Raw genomic sequence first — 14,135 nt, forward strand, 5'->3', positions numbered from 1 at the left:
CCTCTGCCTCCCTCCCTTGATGGAGCTTCCTGATCACTAGGCTTAAACGTCCCTCCCACAAGGAGTCAGCACTCCTCCAACTTATTGTATTTCTGAAGACCACACAAGTTCCCATGCCCTGTCCTGCTGACCAGATGAATTTTCAGATGGAAACAAGGTGAGGCAAGTCCAGGGAAACTAAGTAAAACTATATCTTTATTGCATATCTTCATTGTGTAAAAAAAACCTTACACTAGTAAGCAAAGTAAACCTCATTTTCTTAACTGTTTAATGAGTTGTGAGCATCTCATTTCCCTCTAACATTAAACTTGAAATAAAAGGGTATTAGACCCATCCCTAATACAATGGAATTGTAAAGATCTCCAGGGCTGATTGGGCTCTAAAGTTCACTTTTTTAATGAGGTAGGTCTACTAGATACATATCCTAAGACAGTCATTGATTAAAAAATAAAAAAAAACAAAACTCCGTATTCACCAAAATGGGCATTTTGTTGGGGACTGGCTAAACAGCATAATGGAATATTGCTATACTTAAGAAAGAAAAATATAATGAATATGGAGAAACATGGACAGATTTCCATAAATTGACGCAGAGTGAATTAAGTAGAGCCAAAAAGACAATATACTCAATGAATCCAATAATATAAATGGAAAGAACCACCAAAAAGCAATCAAGGATGAAAACTGCAAAAATTGCAAAGTACCAAAATGGTTTCAAAAAATAAAAGATCTCCTGACTCCACTCCTTTACAGAGGTAACATGATGATGATGATAATGATGATGACAGTAAATATTTATGTGATTTATTATGTGCTATGCCTTTACAAATATTATCTCATTTAATTCTCACAAAAACCCTAGATGGTAGATGCCATTATTTTATCCTCATTTTACATGTAGGTAAACTAAGGTAAATAGAGGTGAAGTGACTTCTCAGGATCAAAAAGCTAATTAGTGATTGGTGCCCAATTTGAACTCAGGTCTTCCTCACTTCAGTCTCTATTCACTGTACTGTCTTAGCTGCCCCAAAGTCCATGAGTGAAGAGTATTGCATATATTTTCAGATGTTTTAGATAAACTGACTGGGTTTACTGATTCTTTTTTCTTATTATTCTTTCTTTCCAAAAGAACATATTGTTATATGGAATGGCTCGCTGGGAAGGATAATGTAGAAGGATATAGAAGGAAATTTAGACAACAAAAAATTATCTGAATAAAATTGTATTTTTTCAAAGAAGATAGAACTTACATCTGGCCTGAGAAAGAAAGGAGTGAAGCAATGTCCTAGCCACCATGAGGACTCTTGACTAAAAGGACTAATTTTTCCTTCCTCTCTCTGCCAATAAAGAACTGACCAGGGTGAGGTAGAAGAAAAGGAGCATCTAGCTTCAATGCACTGTGTGAAAAAAAATTGCAGGCTTCTGTATTGTCTTATATAAGGTGCCCTAGTATCAAACTAAGTTTTATCTTAAAAAGGAACAGCACTCAAAATGACAATGGTGGTGTGACTACTAAGTATCAGAAGGCTGCAAAACATTACAATTAAGAAATCAGTGTCATCTAGTTGATACAATAAATAGAGCACAGGACTGGAGTCAGGAGGACCTGAGTACAAATCTGAAATCAATCACTTACTAGCTATGTGACCCTGGGCAAGTCATTTCACCTGTTTGCTTCAGTTTACTCAGCTGTAAAATTGGCATAATAATAGCACTTACCTCTTAGGGCTTTTGTAATGATCAAATGAGATAATAATTACAAAGTGCTTAGCACAAAGTAGGTGCTATATAAATGTTTCCATTATTAACTTTTATTATCATTCTTTTTTTTCTTATCACATGGAAGCAATAGTATAAGGGATATTATCGAAGAAATGTACAGTTGAAAAATAAAGTTGACTTAGTCATGGGATAACCAATGAAACAACCTGGGTGCTCCACTGGAATCCAGTAGAATGTCCCAAGATTGAAAAGAAAGCTCCTAGACACTAGATTAAACTCCCTCAGGTGAATTTTGGAAGCATGCAGACAACACTCGTGTAGAATGGGTGAGAAAGTCTGGATTGAGATCTTTACCTCTGGAAGGAGAACTTACACCAGTAAGGTCACTGATCCAATACAGTGCTCAGAAAACAGGAAAATGAACAGTAATTTTTTTTCTAGCAAAAACCAAAACCAAAACACACACCTTAAAAGAAGAACTCTAATGACAGCTCACACTCATATGGTATATTGCAATTTACAAAGCCTTCTATGACTATCACCTCCTTGAATTCTTACAACAACCCTGGAAGATATATATATATAATACAAGTTTCAACATTTCTGGGAGGAACCAGAAATCTGGATACTGAAAGGACTGAAATGACTCATTGTATATCATAAAAGTTATTCCCTCCCTATGCACTAAAAGACTTTATGATTAAAGGTCGAGTTGTCACAGAAAGCTCCAAAGTCTTCCTCCACTATGAAGAAGCCAGATATACACAAATATTGAGAGCTGCACCTCTTTTGGTGGAGGCAAAGGACTGGAAATTTAAAGAGTTCCTATCAATTAAGGAATAGCTAAGCAAATGATCATATATGAAGGGAAGAGAATACCATTGCACCATAAGAAATGATGAAAAAGATGAGTTTGGAAAAACCCAAGATCTGTATAAATTAATGCTGACTGAAGTGAATAGAACCAGGAAAACAACTTAGAGAATAATAATACTGTAAAGAAAAACAACTCTGAAAGACTTTAGACCTCTTACTAATGTAATGACCCACCATGAGTCCAGAGGCCTGATGATGATCTATGCACCACACCTAACAGAGAGGCAAAAGATTCAAGATGCAGTATAAGACATATATGCCTTTAGACATGACCATTGTGGGATTTTTTTTTGGCTCAACTATACAGATTTATTACAAGGGTTAAATTTGTCTTTGCTTTTTTCTTTTTTTTTTTCTTTCCCAGTGGAAAGAGGCAGAATGGAGAGAAAATTGTTTTTTTTTCTAATTCAAAAACCAGACTTAATTCAAAAAAACATGTGACATTTCATTCTCAGAGGCCATACTCCAGATCCTAGAATGCCAGAAAGGCTCCTAGCATTAGCCTAATGAAAATCTATATCTCTATTCTCAGAAGTTCAGCCCAGCCAAAAAGACAAGTTCATCACCAAAGCTTGACAGCCAGGTGATGAATTCCTGTGGTCAGAGCAATCCACGACTACTAAAAGGATTGCAACCCACATTTGTGGAACGAGCACACTCTGATGAATATCAGAGACCTTCAAGGACACAAAGGTAGCAAATATCAGAGGTGAATTTTGAACCCATGTCTTTTGGCTTCAAAGTCAATGGTCTTTCCACTAACTATACCATATCTGTTCTTGAAATGAACTGTTAAATCCAAAGGGTCCCAAAATATGTTCTATGTATATTAACAGGAAAAGAAATGAATACCCACCCTCCAAGACGATGATGGGTTACTGGCTCTCTCTTCCCTGTCTCTAACCTGGATTAAGCCAGAGAAGACACTTCCCAAAAGCAAACCATACCTTGGAGATCTGCCAGGCTGACCTGAAAGTTCAACCATCCACCCTGGCCCCCCTCACATCCTGAGAACCCAGCATGTTACCACCAACACAGTGAGCCATGTGGCCCATAAGGTCAGTCACACACAGGGCAAGGAAACACCTGGGAATCTGGCATCATTATTAGATTTCCGGAATGAAAGAAAGCAGCACTAGAACCCAAATGAAAAGGCAGCTATACCCAAAGACCCACCTAACACTTAAGACCTAACAAGTAGATGCTTTAAAAAAATGGTCATTAAATTGAGTCTCCCTTATCTGTACAGGGAATAATAATTATGATGATGATGATAGCACTTATATGATACTTTAAAGTTTGTGAAGCATTTTGTTCAATCATTTGATCTTCACAATAAACCTGTGAGGTAGGTTCCCATTGTACAGGTAAAGAACTGAGGTTAAGAAGTTAAGTGACTAATTGTTATTTGCCAGCCTGACTGAAGCCAAAAAAAGTCTTCATTTAAGCTGACCTATTTACTCTACTTTAAGTTAGTCTATATATTCAGTACTGGAAATGAGCAGCTCTTGATATGAGGTATTTATTGGAGTTCCTGAAGATCTGCCTTTCTCTAATGGGAATGTCTATAATTTCAATGATGAAATACAATGTCCATGCTTAAAAATAGAAATCCTTCTGCCTCTAATGTTACAGGAATAAAGGTCATTTTATTTCTGGAAGCTGAATCAATTCACCTAATTTCTCAGTTAGGCAAAACCACAGATCTAAATGCTTATATAAACGATATATTAACTTTTATTTCCATAGTGCCTTACAGGTTCCTTACAAGCCTGTGAAGTACATTGAGAGCTAGCATTGTTATCCTAATTCTACACATATGGAAACTAAGGCTCAGATACATAAAGCCTAAGAGTCATGAGAGACCTAGATTGAAATCTTCCTTCTGACATTTATTAGCCACCGTGTGACCACACAACACAGTCAATTAACTATTGGATGCCAGTCTCCTCATCTATTAGAGATGCAGACAAGATCTAAGATTTCAGAGAGCTCTCTGGAGAGGGACCATCCTCTTCCAAATCAGGTTGGCCTCTTCTCTGCAATCTCTAGACTTAAAAGAACTGCCTAGCACTAGAAGATTCAGAAGGGAAGTGACTTGCTCAGGATTAGAGTCAACACATCAAGGGCAACGCTTGCACCCAGGTCTTCCCAGTTCCAAGGCAGATGTCTATCCACCATGCCCTATAACCATCAAGAAAAAAGAAATACTTGTAGCATGGACTGCACAGGGCTATGAGACTCAAAGGAAATAATGGATATAAAGTGCTCAGCAAAACCTTAAAGCACCTGTCACTTATCATCATTACTGTGACTTATTCAAGTCATATAAAGCAAATAAGGGATAGTCAAAGAGTCACAGAATATGAGAGCTGGACCTCATCTGACCTTTTTGTTTTTACTAAGAAAGAAACTAAGGCCCAGTTAGAAATTACATGCCTGAAAGTCACAAAACTATGAAGTGGCAGAGCCAACACTCAGGTCTTCTTATCCCTCTTATCCCAACCTCATGTTCTTTCCACCTCATTACTCTGCCTGTACAAAAATTCCACAATCCAGCCATATACTCTTGTTAATATAACTACTACTGTATTTTGCTGGCAAACACTACACATTACATATCCCAAATCTGCTTGACAAGATCTTCACATCCATTTCCCTCCCTCTGACCTTCCCTCATCTGCAAAATGGGTATAAAAATCTTTGCCCTCTCAACTCACAGGACCATGGTAAAGTAATTTAACATGTACAAAGAGCCACAAGGGTGTAGGGAATTGTTACTACTTATATCCCATTCTTTACGGTGCTTAGTGCAATATAAACTCCAGTTTTAATATGATAGTTATTATGGTGAACTTAGAAGAAACAAATTCAAATCCTGCCTTGGTCCTAGCTATGTGACCATGAGCAAAGCCACTTCACCTGAGTCTCAGTTTATTCATTTGTAAACCAGGGGTAAGCATAGCACTTAAGTGACCAGATTGTTGTAGACTCAACTAACTAATGCACAGTATACAAAGCACTACCTAAAAATCAGCTAGAAGGATTATTATTCTATCTTTTTCAAAAATCTGTTGCTTAGGGGCAGCTTAGTAGATAGAAAGCTAGGCCTGGAGTCCGGAAGACCTGGGTTCAGATCTGATCTCAGACACTTCCTAACTGGGCAAGTCACTTAACCCCTATTGCCAAGCCCTTACCATTCTTCTATCTTACTATCACAATATTGATTCTATGACAGAAGATAAGGGTTTTAAAAAAAATCAGTTGCTTACTTCTAGCTCCAAATTAATTTAGGAATTCTTCTCCCATAGCAATCATTCTCTCTACCTCTCTCATACCACTCTCAAATCTAATCATTTCATCTGGCCAAGATGCCCACAAGAGTAGATCTTCACCTAGCTTGTAACCACCCTTCCCTAGAGCTGTGGTTTTCACTTTTTGGTCTCAGGGTCCCTTTGCAATCTTTATTTTTTAAATGCTTACCTTAATCAATACCTTAAATGCTTACTTAATCAATACTGTGCATTAGTTCCGAGGCAGAAGAGCTGTAAAAACTAGGCAATGGGGATTAAGCGACTTGCCCAGGGTCATATCATTGCTAGGATGTATCTGAGGCCAGATTTGAAACTAGGACTGCCCATGTGTAGGTCTGGCTCTCAATTCACTGAGTCACCTTGATGCCCCCAGACCTCTTACACTCTTAAAAATTAGAGGATTCCTCCCCAAATAGCTTTATTATCAAAGTGGGTCATATCAATCCATATTTACCATATTAAAAATTAAAATGTCTTAGTATTATTATGAAAATAATTTTTACCTTGCAGTCCCCCTGAAAAGTTCTCAGGTCCTCCCCTTATCCCCCCAGGACCTTTTGAGAACCATTGCTAAAGGGGGCAACACAGACAAAAAAGAAGCCTGAGTGCTGGGGTGAAAGTACTTTTGGGACCAAAGCTCCAAGAGTCTCCTCCAAAAAAAGCAACAGTACTCCTCCCTGAATCTCCCTTTGAGGACTACACCCTGGTTTCTGTTTTGATATGCACTATACTCAGCAATATGTCAACAGCAGCTGTTGCCACACCCTCTAGAGTTTATCTAGAAAGATGGATATCAACAATCTTAACGTATTAATATCCTGTTGTCCAAAGACAAGGCTCAGAACAGTACCTTGTAGAGAGCCACAAGTCCTTGGGCTATGTGCTAACAGTTGCTCCTTTACTTATAGGCTTTTCCCCTTTTTCTTAAAAGTTAAGATTCAACTTTGTTTCTTCAGTAGGAGAAGGTAGTTAATCCCTTTTTCCTCCTTGAGTCCCGACCAGTATTTTCTGGTCCCTTCAGTTTCCTTTCTGGGGGAGGAATTTTATGGAATGAAAGTAGCAAAAATGGGTTGTTTAAAACAGAAGGAATCAATGGGTGTGGAAAATTATATATGCTGTGGGCACCAGTAAGGTTTTAGTTGGTTGGTGTTTTTCTCTCTTTTTTTTGTACTGAGGAGTGATTTTCTGAGTTGGGAAGGGAGAAGGGGAAAGTTAAAAATAAATGAGATGTAAAAATGAAATTACAGCTGTGTGACCCTGGGCAAGTCACTTGACCTCCATTGCCCACCCTTACCAGTCTTCCACCTATAAGACAATACACCAAAAATTAAGGGTTAAAAAAAATGAAATTAATGTTAGTATAAAACAGAGAAAACAGAACTAGAAACAAAGGTTTCTAATTATGATGAGGAGGTCATAAATTTGAAGAATGACTAGATAAAAGTGATGAATAAAATGTGAAAAAAAAATGTGAGGAATTTGAAGAAACATAAGAACTATATGAACTGTACATGAAACAAAACAAGAATCCCCCTCAAAAAATATATATTTATAAATATAATTATATATCACAACTATGGCAACGTAAATTAAAAGATCACTAAAAGAAAGGTCAACTTTAAGGACCAAAACAAAAAAATAGTTCTTATATCGTTCAATGTTTTCTATTTTGTGTTTATTCATAATTCTTCTCCTATGCATAAATCTGACAGGTAATATGTTCCCTGTTAATCAAATTTGATCATGATATCTCCCTTTATGCCTAGATGATGTATCCATTTTGATCTTATCTCGGTAAAAGGTATAAAATACTGGTCTGTCTAATTTCTGCAAGATTGCTTTCCAGTTTTCCCAACAATTTTTACCAAATAGTGAATTCTTACTCCAAAAACTTGGATCTTTACTTTTGTCAAACACAAAGTTACTATATAATCTTTTACAACTGGTTGTGGTATGTCTATTGTGTTCCACTTATCTACTTTTCTATTTCTTAGTTAATATCAGATAGTTCTGATCATTACTACTTTATAACATAATTCAAGATCTATTATTGCTAAACCTCCTTTCCTTTACATTTTTTCATTAATTCCTTTTATATTCTTGACCATTACTAAATGAATCTTATTATTTTTTTCTAATTCAATAAAATAAATTTTTGGTTATTATATTAGGATAGCATTGAATAAGTATACTAGTTTGTATTATGAGATGGTCATTTTAATTATATTGGCTCTATGCCCCCAGGAAAAATTAATATTCAACATATTAATACATTAAAAATGAAATTAATATAAAATAGAGGAAATAGAACTAGAAACAGATGATTTTTATTATTTTTGATAAATTGACAATAATTATTTGATAATTGTTAATACATTAAATTTAAACAGTTTCATGAATAAAACTAATATAGCCATGATTAGAATGAAAACAGCAAAGTTTATCAGATAGAGGTCTAATATCTAAAATATATAGAGAACTGTCAAATTTATAAGAATATAGCCATTCTCCAGTTGATAAATGGTCAAAAGGCATAAATACATTGTTTGGGTGAAGGAATCAAAGTTATATATACCTATAAAAATGCTCTCAATCATTATTGATTAGATCAAAAGAATTCATCTCATATCTATCAAATTAATTAAAATGATAAATGATGGAGGGGATGTGGAAAAATGGGGACACAAACACACTGTTGATGGAACTCTGAACTGATCCAACAATGATGGAGAATAATCTGGAATTATGCCCAATGAGTTATAAAACTGTGTATGCCTTTTGACCTAACAATGCTACTGCTATGTTTTTTTTCTTAAAGTAATCATGGAAAAAGGAAAAGAATCTATATGTTCTCAAATATTTATAGTAGCTCTCTTTGTGTTGACAAAGAACTAGAAATTGAGGGGATGTCCATCGATTGGAGAATGGATAAATAAGCTATGGCATATGATAGTGATGGAATACTACTACACCATAAGAAATGATGAGTAGGTTAATTTAAAAAAAAAAAATATGGAGGGGGCAGCTGGGTAGCTCAGTGGAGTGAGAGTCAGGCCTAGAGACAGGAGGTCCTAGGTTCAAACCCATTCTCAGCCACTTCCCAGCTGTGTGACCCTGGGCAAGTCACTTGACCCTCATTGCCCACCCTTACCAATCTTCCACCTATGAGACAATACACCGAAGTACAAGGGTTTAAAAAAAAATTAAAAAAATAAAAAATAAAAAAAAAATATGGAAAGACCTACTTGAAATTGTGAAGAAGGAAATGAGCAAATTCAAGAGAACTTTATAGGCAGCAATAGAAATACTGTTTAAAGAATGAATTGTGTATATCCACCTTCAGAGAAAGAACTGATAAGCAGAAACAAGTAACATATATATATACATACATCTTTTTGCCAAATGATCCCTTCTTTAATGGAGGGGAGGGAATTAAATGAATAGTTTAATGTGCCAAACAAATAAAAAATTTTAAAACAGTTCTGAAAAAACAGTTCATTCCTTTAAAAAATAATAGAGAACACAGGAACATAAGGATCTTTCCTTAATATGACAAGCAGTATTTTTTCTAAAGGCAAGAGCCAGTATTATCTGTAATGCAGATAAACTGAAGGGCTTTTCAACAAGTCTGAGGTAAAACCAGGCTGCCCATTAACACAATTATTATACAATATAGTTCTAGAAATGCTAGCTGTTGCAATAAGGCAAGAAAAAGACATTGAAAAGAATAAGCAGAGGCAAACAGGAAACAAAATCATCACCTTTTGCAAATGATAATGATGGTTTACTTACAGAACCTGAGAGAATCAATGAAAAACTTAATCAAAACAACAATTTCAGCAAAGTTGTGAGATATAAAATAAACCCACATAAATCATCAGCATTTCTATATGTTACCAATAAAATCCAGCAGAAAAAGATAGAAAGAACAATTACATTTAAAATTACTACAGAAAGTATAAAAAACTTGGGAGTATCTTGCATGACACACACAGAAGCTATCTACATACAATTACAGAATATTTTTTACAGAAATAAAGACATCTAAATAACTGGAGAAATAGTAATTGTTCAAAGGTAAAGTGAGTAAACATAATAAAATGATGATAGCACCTAAATTAATTTCCTTATTCAATACAATGCCTAATCAAACTATCAAAAGATTATTTTTTAGAGAGAGAAAAAATAATAACATAATTCATCTAGAATTATTAGAACAAGAATATTAAGGAAATTAATGAGAAGGAAGAGGACCCAGCAGGACCAGATCTCAACTTATACTTCGAAACAAGAATCATCAAACAATTTGATACTGGTTAGTAAATAGAGAAGTTGGTAAGTAGAACATATTTAGTACACATTATATGGAAGCAAATCATAATAGTAACCTACTGCTTAATAAACCCCCAAATCCCAGCTATTGGGGCAAGAACTCATTATCTGACAAAAACTGTTGGGGAAACTAGAAAGCAGAATGCACAAAAGCAGATATAAACTCATAACTTATGTCAAGATAAGCTCTACATGAGGACATGATTTAACATAAAAGATGACACTATAAACAAAACAGAGGAGTAAGGAAGAAATTATCTGACCGATTAATGGATAAGTGAAAGTTCATAACCAAACAAAAGATAGAGAAGATCACAAAAGTTAAAGTGGACAATTTTTGATCCTGTAAAATATAAAAGATTCTGTACAAACAAAATCAATGTACCTAAAATTAGAAGAGCAGCGAGGACAAAAATCTTTGCATCAAGTTTTTCTGTTAATTGTCTTATTTATAAGATATATATAAGAACCTGATTCAAATAAAATTGGTAAATAGTCAAAGAATATGAATAGACTTCAGATAAAGAAATCCAAATTATTAACAGCAATATAAAATGCTCAGTCATTAATAAATAGAAAACATGCAAATTAAAACAACTCTGAGATTTTACCTCAGATCCATCAAGTTGGCAAAATTGGGGGGCGGGGCAGCTGGGTAGCTCAGTGGATTGAGAGTCAGGCCTAGAGACAGGAGGTCCTAGGTTCAAACCCAGCCTCGGCCACTTCCCAGCTGTGTGACCCTGGGCAAGTCACTTGACCCCCATTGCCCACCCTTACCAATCTTCCACCTATGAGATAATACACCGAAATACAAGGGTTTAAAAAAAATTGGGGGGGGGGGGAGAAAGATTACATATGCTAAAGGGAGTATTGGAAAATAGTTAATGGAACAGTTAGTCCATCCATTCTGAAAAGAAATTTGAAACTATGCTCAAAAAAATTAATAAACTGCAAATTTTTTGAATCATCAATATCATTATAAGGTCTAAACTCTAAAAAGATTTTTTAAAAGAGGAAAAGGACTCACATGTACAAAAATATCTGTAGCAGCCTTTTTTGTATATGTTGGCAAAGAATTGAAGTGGGGTACCCATCATTTGGGAAATGGCTGAACAAGTTATGACATAAAGATGTGCCAAACTGTGCTAACTGTTAGATATAAAGAAAAGCACAAGGCAGTCTGTGCCCTCAAGGAACTCACCATCTAACCAGCAAAAACACTACATTAAAAGAATCTAAAAAGAAATAGGGAGGGTACTTGCCATGAGGAGTGGAAAATGATCTGATAGAAGGTGTAACTCACACAATTAAATTCATCTTACACAATGATGAGTTTCTGGAGAAGATAAAATCCAGGACATAAGTCAGAGGGAACATGATAAAGCAGTGATGGTGAACCTGTGGCATAGGTGCCAAAGATGGAATGCAGAGCCCTCTCTGTAGGCATGCAGTCACCCTCCCCACCCTCCGCCCAAGTTTGTTACTAGAAAGGCAGAAGGACTTGGGTAGAGCAGCTCCCTTCCCCCTCTCCACTATGCCTGATGACATTTTTTCACATCACCCACTCCTCTGCCCAGTAGCCCAATAGGAGCTCTTTCTCCCTCCCCTGTGTGGGCTACAGGCGGGGCAGGGTTCAGATGGCACTGGGGGGGGGCTGGCACTCCATCTCTAAAGGTTCGCCATCACTGTGACAAAGGGTCTGAGAGGAGCTCTAAAATGTCTACCTCCCATTTTCTCCAATCAGAAGGAGGGAGGGGCCCTAGGAACAAGGACTGCTGAAAAGATGAGTTAAAGACTTGATTTCATCTTATAGAATCATGAGTTTCTAGAGATTATGAAATCTAGAACAGAGAGTGAATGCTACTATGCCACAGAAAATCATGAGATTTGTGTGAACTGATGCCGTGAAGTCCAAGCAAACATAATACCAATTGTAAAGGCAAACAATTTTGAGAAACTTAGAAATTTGATCAATATAAAGGAACCAAACACAATTCCAGAGGATTCATGATGAAACATGCTACCCCTCTCCTTACAAGTAGGTGATAGACTAGGAATACAGATTGAGATGTGTTTTTTTTAGAAATCGTTAAAGCAGGAATTTGTAGGGTTTTGTTTTTCTTGCTTTCCTATGGAAGAAAGGCAGGGGAAGTGGAAAGTAGAGAATTCAGATCTAAAAATAAAAAAATTCAATAAAAAAAGAAACAACTTCAAAAACTTGATCACATCAATAATAACAAAAAACAAACACACTATTAGAATTAAAATTAAAGAATTAAAAATACAGAGAACATACTACCTTACTAAATTTATGGATAGAAGAATTTATGAACAAGAGAAAGAAAGCATCATGAGATATAAAATGAATAATTTTGAATACATTAAATTTTAAAAGATCTTTGTATAAATAAAATTAATATAGCCACTATTAGAAGGAAAGCAGTAAGTTAGGGAAAATCTTGTAAACAGTTTTTCAAAGAGAGGTCTTACATCTAAAACATATAGAGAACTTCATCAAATTTACAAGAATATGAGCCATTCCCCAAATAATAAATGGTCAAAAAATATAAATACACTTCTGGATGAAGAAATCAAAGTTATATGTAACTATGAAAAAATTCTCTCAGTCATTATTGATTAGAGAAATGCAAATCAAAATAACTCTGAGATTTCATCTCGCCCCTATCAGACAGTTAAAATGGCAAAATGGCAAATGTTGGAAGGGATATGAAAAAATGGGGACACAAATACATTGTTGGTGGAAGTATGAACCAATCTATTTGTGATGGAGAGTAATCTGGAATTATGCCCAATAAATTACAAGATTGTATACTTTTTGACCCAGCAATACCACTATTAGGTTTATTTTCTATGGTGATCAGAGAAAGGAAAAGAACCCATGTGTTCTCAAATATTTATAGCAGCTACCTTTGTGGTGGTGGAGAACTGGAAATTGAAGGAATGTCCATCAATTGGGTAATGGCTAAACAAGTTGTGGCACATGATTGTGATGGAATACTATTGCACCATAAGAAATGACATGCAGAGGGGATAGCTAGGTAGCTCAGTGGATTGAAAGCCAGGCCTAGAGACTCCCGTTTTAGGTTCAAATCTGGCCTCAGACACTTCCCAATTGTGTGACCCTGGGCAAGTCACTTGACCCCCATTGCCTACCCTTACCACTCTTCTGCCTTGGAGCCAATACGCAATACTGACTCCAAGACGGAAGGTAAGGGTTTAAACCACCCCCCAAAAAAAGAAATTGCATGCAGATTAATGTTTTTAAAACATGGAAAGACCTACATGAAATTATGAAAAGGGAAATGAGTAGCACCAAGAGAACATTATATACAGTAACAGAAATATTATTTGAAGAATAGCTTATGTATAACCACCTCTAGAGAAAGAACTGATAAACAGAAATAAGCAAGACATAGATTTATATATACATATATCTTTTTGTCAAATGGTGCCTTCTCTAATGGAGGGGGGGAGTTAGGGAGGGGAGTTACATGGGTATTTTAATGTAACAAATAAATAAATTTAAATTAAAGATTAAAAAACCCATTATCCCATTTTTTAAAACACCATGGCTAAATTTATTTTTATTCTGGGGACACCTAAATTCAGGTTGTTTCGACTTCTCCTAAACAATAATGTAATATTTAAAGGGACTAGTGTGACTGAAATAACTTGAGTAGATTTTCCAAGTAAGAATGACATCCTTTTCCCATCTATTGATAATAACACTACAGTGATTCACTAAAACTAGGATCTGTCCAATTAAAAATATTCTAAATTAAATTGCTTCTAGCTTCAGCCACCTTTGATTCATACACTAGGGTTATGATAGGGGATACAGGGTGGGAGGGAATTGTAAAGGGAGAGAAA

The 14,135-nt window shown here is 35.7% G+C and overlaps 1 protein-coding gene across 1 annotated transcript in view; it reads right to left on the reverse strand.

The window, feature by feature from the left end:
* ATP9A (ATPase phospholipid transporting 9A (putative)) overlaps positions 1 to 14,135 on the reverse strand; it is a 149,563-nt gene that overhangs the window by 113,362 nt on the left and 22,066 nt on the right. The window lies entirely within an intron of this gene.

The sequence above is a fragment of the Gracilinanus agilis genome, chromosome 2, assembly GCF_016433145.1.
Source record: "Gracilinanus agilis isolate LMUSP501 chromosome 2, AgileGrace, whole genome shotgun sequence".
In the NCBI taxonomy this organism is placed as follows: Eukaryota; Metazoa; Chordata; class Mammalia; order Didelphimorphia; family Didelphidae; genus Gracilinanus; species Gracilinanus agilis.